This window comes from Gorilla gorilla, chromosome 6, assembly GCF_029281585.2.
Source record: "Gorilla gorilla gorilla isolate KB3781 chromosome 6, NHGRI_mGorGor1-v2.1_pri, whole genome shotgun sequence".
Classification (NCBI taxonomy): domain Eukaryota; kingdom Metazoa; phylum Chordata; class Mammalia; order Primates; family Hominidae; genus Gorilla; species Gorilla gorilla.
In genome coordinates this window covers 152,571,344-152,582,644 of record NC_073230.2, presented here as the reverse complement: position 1 = coordinate 152,582,644, position 11,301 = coordinate 152,571,344, and the positions used below count along the sequence as shown (strand labels likewise).

At 46.9% G+C, this 11,301-nt stretch overlaps 1 protein-coding gene across 1 annotated transcript in view; it reads left to right on the top strand.

Annotated features, from left to right (window-relative positions):
- FAM131B (family with sequence similarity 131 member B) overlaps nucleotides 1-11,301 on the top strand; it is a 28,799-nt gene that overhangs the window by 3,431 nt on the left and 14,067 nt on the right. The gene's annotated exons all lie outside the window — the stretch shown is intronic.

Here is an 11,301-nt window from a genome sequence, read left to right as displayed (position 1 = left end):
GAAACCCAGTCTCTACTAAAAATACAAAAATTAGCCTGGTGAGGTGGCAGGAGCCTGTAGTCCCAGCTACTGGGGAGGCTGAAGCAGAAGAATCGCTTGAACCCAGGAGGCGGAGGTTGCAGTGAGCCAAGATCATGCCACCGCACTCCAGCCTGGGCGACAGAGTGAGACTCCATCTCAAAAAGAAAAAAAAAATGCAGGAAATGAACAAGAGTGGCCTTAATGATTGTTGGGCATTTTTCTTAAGTAAGCAGTTCTAATTGATATCCTTAGGCAGTATGTGCGAAGTACAGCAAATAAGAAGATGTTCCTGACTAAAGAATGCCCAACAGCTTAAGACCAGGCCAGGGAGACAAAGTGAGAAAATGGCCACTGCCCTTTACTACCTAAAACATCTTCACGCGCCTCCAAGGATTTATAACCATCAGGTACCAGAAAGTTTTCTTCAAGAGTGCACAGCATAAAGTAGGAAGTTAAGAGCAGTCAGGGAAGGAAAAGGAAAAGACAGTGTCACAACAAAAGAATGATTTCTAAAATGGAAAGAGAAATGCGACCAGGAGGTTCTTTCCATATGCCAACTGCAGATGGATAGAGGTTCACTCATGGGCCAGGCACCACGTGAAGCATTCTGAAAACAGCAACAATAGCAGCACCCTAATAACATCAACAACTGTAATAGCAGCACACGCTGAGAGAATGCTTAGAATATTGTTTGAGGTGCAATGCCAAGCACTTTAAATATATTAGCCCCGGCCAGGCACAGTGGCTCACGCCTGTAATCCCAGCACTTTGGGAGGCCAAGGTGGGTGGATCACCTGAGGTCAGGGGTTCAAGACCAGCCCGGCCAACATATAGTGAAACCCCATCTCTACTAAAAATACAAAAATTAGCTGGGCGTGGTGGCACGTGCCTGTAGTCTCAGCTACTCAGGAGGCTAAGATGGGAGAATCACTTGAACCTGGGAGGCGGAGGTTGCAGTGAGCCAAAATCGCACCACTGCACACCAGCCTGGGTGACAGATTGAGACTCTGTCCAAAAAACAAACAAACATATATGTATGTTTGTTTATATATATATTCGCCCCTTCTAATCATTGCTATAAACCTGTGAGGAATATACATCATTATCCCATTTTTTGGTTGAGGAAACTGAGGCTAACTGGATGTTGGATTTTTCACCTCCTAAACTGCAAATTTTTTTTGCAACACAAATATTAAGACTCTCCTGCCCCATCCTTGCTTCCATCCTTGTATTCCATCACTTCTCCTCAGGCCCTCCTACCTGGTCCATCAACAGCCCCTTTCAAGTCTGCCTTCACCCCAACACCCCTACTTTATACCTGTGGGCTACCATTTTCTCTTTCTGTCTCATGACACCATCAAATTCTGTCTGTTTATATATCTATCTGCATGTGAACACATACACACATTTTGTATATGCAAGCTATATGTGTACATGCTTTTGTAAAATAGCACATTTCCAGAAGATGTCAAGAATTGTTAACAGCACAGCCAGGCGCAGTGGCTCACGCCTGTAATCTCACCACCTTGGGAGGCTGAGGTGGGCGGATCACTTGAGGCCGGGAGTTCAAGACTAGGCATGGCCAACATGGAGAAACCCCGTCTCTAGAAAAAATACAAACATAAGCTGGGTTGGTGGTGTGCGCCTGTAATCCCAGCTACCAGAATTGCTTGAACCAGGAGGCGGAGGTTGCAGTGAGCCGAGATCGAGATCGTGCCACTGCACTCCATCCTGGGCGAGGAATGCGACTGTGTGTCAAAAAAATAAACAAAAAAGAATTGTTAACAGTAGTTAATGTTAGGGAGTAGATTGAGGAGGACAGAAGGCTTTTATACTTTTGTATTTTGTCCCTGTGAATATGTATTACTTTATAATCTGAAAAAAGAAAAGAAAGGAGAGAAATGAAAGAGCCGTTGTATCTTTTTCCTGATATCGGAGCACCTCCCTTGCGCTGAGTACTGTGTGCGCTCGGCCTGCAGCTTCCCACTTGCTCCCAGATTTACTGCCCTGCTCATCCCACTGGCCTGCGTGCCAGTACAAAAGAATCTCTCCCTGAGGGAACTGCAGACACGGTGGATGATGAACCATGGATGGGTTGGGAGCGCATCAGGATGAGGTCAGGGTGAAGCACACAGCAAGACCCAGAGACCTTTGCAGTCAAGGCCAAGGTTGAGCAGCCTCCTGCCCTGTCCGAGGGCCACTCCCCCAAGAGAAGGTTGGGACTGACAACCACAAATGCCCACTTTTCCTTCTTTCTTTAGGGTCAGCCCAGGAAGCTGACATCAGAGCATCATCCCCTATACACTTTCCCTCCCATTCCCAACCTCAGTTCAGCCAACATTTACCAATTAATTGCTATATTCTAGGCACTCTGGATATAAAGAAAAATAAACTCAGTTCTTGCCCTCAAGAAACTCTCCATCTGGGGGGAAAATACTTAAGTAGATAGTTTTAGTATAAGTGTTAAGATTAGAAAAAAAATTTTTCTAATCACCCACCCAATAGAGCTGGCTTGGTGTGGCTACTAATTACAATACCTGGGTGGCCTTCTCACCATGTAACCTCGTTATTATCCCACTGGATCAGAAGCAACAGTGAGGATTCCAGGACCAGGGAACCAGAATCTACATAAGGCATCCAGGGAGCAGAGGTCAGAGAAGCAGGAGAAGGCAGGAGTCCCCTCATCCCAAGGGCTGGGCCAGATGGGCACCCAAAGGCACCGCAAGCATCAGCAGCCAGAAATGTGTGGTGGGTGGAAGGGGCAGAGTGAGGCAGATGGTCAGATGGCGAGGAGTCAGCAACCAAGGGAGCTGAGAAGGGCAGACAGGAAAAGAGACCCAAGGCACCAACAGCAGCACAGCCAGGTTGCTGGCACCGAGGCAGCCGCTAGTGGAGCATCAGCTGCCTTCATTCTCTGTGCACCCAGAGGAAGCCAAAATCAGAGAGCCTGGCCTAGAAGCTGGAGTGTTTTTCACTGAAAATAGCCGACTAAGTCACTGGCAGGAGTAAACATTGCAGAGAGTGGAGGTTGAAACAAGCAGAGATGGGTAGGTAGATAACCCATCTTGCTTGAGGTGACAAGTACTAGTTGTCTCTAGTTGCTCCCCCACCTCCACTTCCTTTAATAAGGTGGGCTTCATATAAAGAAACCCACTAGGCTGAACTGACACAGGAAGTGGGTGCTTCTGAGTCACCCTCAGAGCTTGCTCAAGCTTCCTTAGGCTGCCCTTCCTGCCGCCCGGTCTGTAGTTATTTATGCCACCCCCAGAGATGTGACCCATGTAGCCAATGGACACTGTCTCAGAAAAAGGGAACAGGTGGACCTATTCAGGTCTACCAACAGCAGACTCAGACTCTCAACATGCCTGAGCAAGCCAGTAGACAGGCCTTTGTACCCAAGCGTGGATGCTACCAGAAGACAGTCGTGCCATTCAACTAGCTCCCTGGTTCCAGCAAAGTTGTTCCAGTGTGCCTAAGAATAGTGGAGTAGGGCAGGCCCAGCACAGTGCATTTGCTGTATACACTTGCTGACTGAAACTGAGTTCCAGAACCATTGAAAGCTCACTCTAGATCAAGGCAGGCCCTGTATTTGGTAAAGCTTAAGGACTTTTATTGCGTCACGAATTATTCATTCATTTATTCAGCAAACATTTACTGGGCACCTACTATGTGCAGGACACTTTGTTAGGTGCTGGGGACATAATACTGAGCAAAGACAGGCATGATCTCAGCCCTTGGTGAGTTCAGGCCTTTGGAGGGTCTCCTACGGGAGATAAACACTAATTAAATAATGACAGACAAATGCAAAACTGCAACTGTTACAGGAACCTCAAGAGAAAGGAGTAGGATGCATCCGGTAGAGCCTGTACATGGGAGATGTGACCTGGTTGGGGAGCTCAGGAGAGGGAAGCCCAAGCAGAGATCTGAACGGTAAGCAGAAGTTAAGTACGCAAAGTGGAAGGAGAGGAATATTCCATGCAAAAGGAGAAGTGTTTGCAAAGCCCTGTGACAGCTGTGGGCGCACTAGAGACCCCAAGGCAGGTAGGTGTGGCTGGAGTGTCAAGACAGAGATTCCTCACTGGAGGTAGAGGGTGAGGAAAGGCTGGACAGGTGGGTGCAGAGAGGTTGCAGAGCACGTGAAAGGGTTTCAACTTGATCCTGAGAGCAATGGGGAACTGCCGCAGAGTTTTCGGTTGAAAAGAGGGGCGTGAAGAGACTTGGGAATTTTGAAAGTGTCGCCTTAGGGGCAGTGTGGAGAGTCACAGGAGGGGCCAGTGCAGATGTGTGAAGGACAATTAAGAGGTTCTGGTAGAGCTCAAGGTGAAAGGGAGGAGATTTGTGGAAATGGACAAAAGTGGATAGAGTAGAGAGCTTTTTAGGACATGAACTCGTCCACAGAAAGAATGGGACAAAGGGAGAAAGAGACATCACAGGCCCATCCCAGCTTCTGGTTGGTACCTATGTGGAGCGTGGCACTCTCCACTGAAAAGTACAGGTCTGGGAGTGAGATTGTGTGTTTCATTCTGGACGTACTGAGAACGAGTAGGCGCACAGTGGGCAGTAGGATATCCAGGTCCAAGGCAGAGAAAAGAAAATTATACTGAAGATCCACATTTATAAGTCATCTGCCTCCAAATAGCAATTTGAAGCCATTATTGGCTGAAAAAAAAATCACCTATCAAATATTGCATGAACAGTCGAGAGGGCTAGGATATGGGCTTTGCTGGATTCTAGCATTTTACGGTTAGGTGGAAGAGGGAGGTATGCACTTTCTGAGTAAAAGTCACCCTCACTCAGATGCAAGGCACATCTGCTCTTCCCCAGGCCTCCGTGTCTCTGCCAGCAGTGAAGAAAGGATGCTTACTCCTCCCACTTCGCCTACACTGTGAGCGCAGGAGTGCCTTGCCCACAGTTGCTCACCTGGAGACCACCAGAGCTAATTTTATTAAGTCCCGTATTAAGTCCCTTTTATTAGCCCCAGAATGTCACTTATGGAAAGAAGCCCTAAATTCCTAGCTCCCGCTACACCTTGGTCCCTGGCTCAACTCCTGAAAACCAGTCCAGGGTGCCTTCAGAGCATGTAGGCCCTTTTCAGCAAGCATTCCTCTTTTTTGAGCATCCTCTCTCCTTCTTACTCTAACCTGGATCATCCCTGAGGACACACCTCCTCAGCGCCCCCCACCAAGTGGCAGACAATGTTTTCCCCATAGCCCTGAACGTGGAACAGATATCTCTTTGAACTCTCATTGCTATATCCAGACAATTCTCCCTCCCTCCTTCCTAAAATCCCCCAGTTTTGAATGTCACGTGATTAAACTACACAACTACTGCGCATCCTATATAGTCATCTGTTGCCCTGGGTCACACACCCTCATTTCTTTCTCTTGCTCTGTCACCCAGGCTGGAGTGCAGTGGTGTGATCTCGGCTCACTACAACCTCTGCCTCCCAGTTCAAGCGATTCTCCTGCCTCAGCCTCCTGAGTAGCTGGGATTACAGGTGTGCACCACCACACCCGACTAATTTTTGTATTTTTAGTAGAGATGGGGTTTCACCATGTTGGTCAGGCCGGTTTGGAACTCCTGACCTCAAGTGATCCGCCTGCCTCAGCTTCCCAAAGTGCTGACATTACAGACGTGAGCCACGGTGCCTGGCCAAGAGTAAAAATAAATGAATAAAAAGAAAAAAAATAAATGAGTAAGCCTATATACCCAAACATGTAACCACTAATGGTGTAACCACTATTTTTAAAATTATTTATTTATTTATTTATTATTATTATTTTTTAATGTTTTTGAGATGGAGTTTTACTCTTGTTGCCCAGGCTGGAGTGCAGTGGCACAATCTCGGCTCAACTGCAACCTCCGCCTCCCGGGTTCAAGCGATTCTCCTGCCTCAGCCTCCCAAGTAGCTGGGATTACAGGCGCCCACCACGACACCTGGTTAATTTTTGTATTTTTAGTAGAGACGAGGTTTCACCATGTCGGTGAGGCTGGGCTCGAACTACTGATCTCAGATGATCCACCTGTCTCAGCCTCCCAAAGTGCTGGGATTACAGGCATGAGCCACTGTGCCAGGCCTTAAAAATTATTAATGAGGTATTTTACTTTTTTGGCACTAAGTCATGGGAATTTGGTGTGTATTTTACACTTACAGCATGTCTCAATTCACACTAGTCCCATTGCAGGTGCTCAAAGGTTACACATTGCTGGTGGCTCCCACATTGCATAGCAAGTTCTAAATAGACCCTGAGCCATCTCTGTACAATCCTAATCTTAAGCCACACTTTCTCCAACCAGCTCCTTCTATTTTTCTAGTCATTCTCTTTTTGTGCTTCGACAATCCCTTGGCCCACTGGAACTTGCCATTCACATCCATACCAGCTCACATTTCCTGGACAATCATTAGAGTCACTCCCTTACATCTGTCTCAACTTCCTGTGCCTCTTTCTCACCCTGTGTTGCTCACTTGGCAAAACCCCAGCCTGGGCTGAGTCCAATTCTACCAACTCCATGCCTGCACCCACACAGCTGGGTGGCGCTACAGAAAAACATACAGCCCTTCTGACAGATCTCATTGTAAACTCCATGGCTGTGAGCTGCAGATGCCATCTTACCTTTCTACGTCCTGATAAACATACCAGTCTCGTTTTTCCATCCACTCTCCCACTCTGACTCTCTCAGAAGGCTTCTAGACCTTCTCCTCTCTCTCCACATCTCCTTCCACATCCTCATGCATAGCTGATGCCTTGCTTCCTGTTGCAAGGAGAAAATTAAACAAATTGAAAAAAAACCTTTCCTAGGCTCTACCTACATCAAATCAAGCTAATCCCACATGCTCTCTGGCCTCGTCTCCCAGCAATCATTTTGCCTCAGCCACAATGGCCTTGTTACTCTTCCTCCAATATGTAAGGCACATTCCCATCTCAGGGCCTTGCATTTGCTAGTTTCTCTGCTGGGAAGGTTCTTCCACAGACATCTGTATGGATCACCCCGTTATCTCCATCATAGCCTTCCTCACATGCTGACCTCTCAGTGAGGCCTCCCATGACCATCCAGTTTAGAATGACATATACCAGCCCTTTCATTATTATCCACCTCTCCTTTCTTTTTTTCTTTTCTTTTTTCTTTTTTCTTTTTTTTGTTTTGAGACAGGGTCTTGCTGTGTTGCCCAGGCTGGAGTGCAATGGCATAATAATGGCCCACTGCAGCCTCTACCTCCCAGGCCCAAGCAATCCTCCCATCTCAGCTTCTCAAGTAGCTGGGACCACAGGCATGTGCCACCAGGCCTGGCTAATTTTCTTTTTCTTTTTGTAAAGACAAGGTCTCCATATGTTGCCCAGGCTGGTCTTGAACACCTGAGCTCAAGCAATCCTCTCACATCAGCCTCCCAAAGTGCTGGGATTACAGGCATGAGCCACCACGCCTGGCCCTTCCTTAATTTTTCTTCATAGCAATTATCACCTTAAATATATCATTCCATCCTGGGTTTTGGCACTCCCCCACCAAACAATTCAGTCTCTTAATTGTTGTATTGCTGTTTCTGCCCCACCACTTCTCACTAGACTATAAGCTCCATGACAGCAGGAGTTTTGGATCGTAGAACCTAGAGAGGTACTGACATAGAGTAGGTAGGTGCTCCTTAAATACTTGTAATATGGAATGAATGAATGAATAATGGAAAAAGCTAACAAAAAAAGACAAAGAAGGAGCAGCCGGAAAGTCAAGAGGAGAACCAGGAAAGAGTGTTTGGGAATGAGGGAGTAACCATGAGTCCCTCACGAGGGTATGAAATGCCCCTGATGTGCCACTTAAGGTTACAAATGAACAAAATCTGTTAACATGGAGACTAAGGGTGTTACAGGAAAGAAGTCCCAATCCAGACCCCAAGAGAGGGTTCTTGGATCTCGCACAAGAAGGAACTCAGGGCGAGTCCATAGAGGAAAGTAAAAGCAAGTTTATTAGGAAAATAAAGGAATAAAGAATGGCTACTACACACACAGAGCAGCCCTGAGGGCTGCTGGTTGCCCATTTTCATGTGTGTGTGTTTTTTTAAATTATATGCTAAACAAGGGGTAGGTTATTCATACCTCCCCATTTTGGACCATAAGGTAACTTCCTGAGGTCGCCATGGCATTTGTTGGCGCTGGTGGGAGGGTAGCAGTGAAGACCAGAGGTTACTCTCGTCGCCATTTCGGTTTTGGCGGGTTTTAGTCAGCTTCTTTACTGCAACCTGTTTTATCAGCAAGATCTTTATGACCTATGTCTTGTGCTAACTTTTTATATCATCCTGTGACTTAGAACGCCATAACCGTCTGGGAACACAGCCCAGCAGGTCTTAGCCTTATTTTACCCAGCTCCTATTCAAGATGGAGTTGCTCTGGTTCAATTGCCTCTGACAGGGGAGCCCTCCGTGTGAGCTGCTTCAGTAGAGTGAAGATGCCAGATTGGGTAATTTGAGGAGTGCAGAGAAGTAAGGAAATGGAGACGATGAGTGCCGGCAGCTCTTTCAAAAATTTTGGCTGTGAGAGAAACTAGAGCTCCAGGAAGAGAAAGATCAAGGGGCAAATTCCAGCTCCCACCTTAGAAGGAAGACATTGCTTGCATTCATTGGCCCTGCCCCCAACACAGTTTTCCACCATCAGTAATAAAATTCAGCCTTGACTACCACTAGCCACCTCATGCATATACATGAACAAAGAGGTTGGAAAGGAAATTCTTCTTTAAGTTAAAGAGAGAAACACACCCAGCACCTGGCGTTCAAAATTTCCAGTGTCCTTTGGACCTTCCTGCCCGTGTGGGTGCCCTGGCAGGATAATCGTGATTGATTGATTCAGTGAGTGAACAGCTTTCAAGTGGACCCCCACCCAGGAGAGTAATGCCTTGTCCCTATTAGCTTATCACCATCACAAAACCTTAACCAAACAGTGGTCTGAACCTATACACTAGGATTAAGTACCCATTCTTAAATAAGCTCTGAACTCCTAAGTTAGAAAGAACAGTGGTCTTTTTTTTTCTTTTAATTTTATTGTGGTTGGTAAGAATGCTTATGAGGAGATCTACTCTCTTAAAACTTTTTTTTTTTTTTTTTTGAGACGGAGTCTCGCTCTGTCGCCCAGGCTGTAGTGCAGTGGTGCGATCTCAGCTCACTGCAACCTCCGCCTCCTGGGTTCAAGCAATTCTCCTGCCTCAGCCTCCCGAGTAGCTAGGACTACAGGTGCCCACCACCATGTCCGGGTAATTTTTGTATTTTTAGTAGAGATGGGGTTTCACCATGTTGGCCAGGCAGGTCTCGAACTCCTGACCTCAGGTGATTCACCCTCCTCGGCCTCCCAAAGTGCTGGGATTGCAGGCGTGAGCCACCGCGCCTGGCCAAGACATTTTTTTAACGCGTTTTATCTGCAAGAAGTTGAACTGTCTCCGTAAGCAAAAAGATTATGAGGCCTGAGCTTATTTCAACGGGGCTTAATGTTGTAATAAAAGTCATAGAAAAATAATATAACATAGCTTTAGGGGTGCATCTTAGGATACGGAAAAGAATGTTAGACTAAGAATTAGAGGACCTGAATTTTGGTTGCAGTTCAGCCACTTACTAACTCAGCCACTTACTAAGTGTGTGACTGTAAAAATCTGAGAGGTGAATTTTCCTTGTCTGTGGAAGTACAGCAAGGAACTTGATTTCTAAGTATTCACCCAGTTTTAACACTCAGTCATCTGTAACTAATGCCGTATATATCCACCACTCTTTCACTGTCGGGAAAATGCCTTCACTGTTTCTTCTCTGGACTTGATTGGCTCACTTAAATAAAGACATAGCCAACTGGAGCTACATCTACCCATTATGTATTAAACACATTATTTAGGAACAGGATCAGTTGCAGGAAAGGATAAAAGGTTTCAGGTAGTTAGACTTTGTAGCTGAAACAGATCTCTGTCCAAACAAGTGTTTGTAAGAGGAATCCAAGCTGAAGTTGCAGGATATCCCAAAAGCTAGCGAAGGAAAAGAATTGGGGAACTCAGAAGGAAAATATATCCAGGAATCTGAGAGGTAGGCTGTCAGCTGTGCCTGGTGATAGAGAAGTCTGACAGGTAGTAATAGAGCCTCAACCATCAGGCTGTGGTTCAGAGGCAGAAGCTGGGGAGGATGGCTTGTAAGCACAAGGCAGGAGCTCTCTCCTAGAGGAATGTGCATACAGGTGAGGGCTAAGGGGTCCCAGCAGGGGAGACAGGGAGGCTTCAGAGGTGTGATATGACATCTGCTGCCCCTCTCCCCTGAGTTCATAAATACTAGACAGGCAGGCATCGGAGACAATCAGGACAAGCCTTCCTGTTCCTGGTTCTCATTGGTTCTCCATGGAGGAAGGAATATAAAACTGGCAGATAGGCCTACTGAGGCTGGAACAAACAACTGCCTTGTATTCTTTATTTGATCTTTCCCTCTCTTTGTCAGTGCTCTGGGATTGGCTTGACCTTTAAAAATCCCATCTGGTTCTTCTCTCTGGGATTTATGAACTCCATTTTTTACTACCCACCTGGCCTCTGACTCATGGTTGCCCAGACTCTATGCCCTGCCTCCTTGGTCCTGGCATCCTGCCTGGTCGCTGCTGCTTGTGGCCTGGTCATGGTGAGGACACCCTGAGGTGCTGTGTGTGCTTGGGGCCTGACCAGGAAGCAGCAGGAAAGCGCTGACATTCTTCCAGGCTCTCTGGCAGATATGCAGGCGCGATCTGCTGGCTTGGTCTTTCTTATCAGAATGTTTGGATGGAACCCCTAAATCTGCAGTAGGGGTTGCAGGCTTTCCCACAAATGTGCTTCCCAAAGAAAACACAGGGCAAATGCATCCCCTTGGTCATCTGAAGCATAGGCTCTATGACAGTCACCAAAGAAGCAGTTGTCTGGGCATTCTCTTCTGCTGAATCCTACGGAACGTGATTTGGGGACGTTGACCTGCCCAGGCAGGAGGGCTTTGGCTCATGGAGGTGTGCGCCTGGGGACTACACTAAGGAGAATGTGCCTGCCACGTTTGCCCATGCTGATAAGCTTTCTTTCTTTCTTTCTTTCTTTTTGAGATGGAGTCTTGCTCTGTTACCCAGGCTAGAGTGTAGTGGCGTGATATTGGCTCACTGCAACCTCCACCTCCCGGGTTCAAGCGATTCTCCTGCCTCAGCCTCCTGAGTAGCTGGGATTACAGGTGTACACCACCATGCTCGGATAATTTTTGTATTTTTAGTAGAGACGGAGTTTCACCATATTGGTCAGGCTGGTCTCAAACTCCTGACCTCA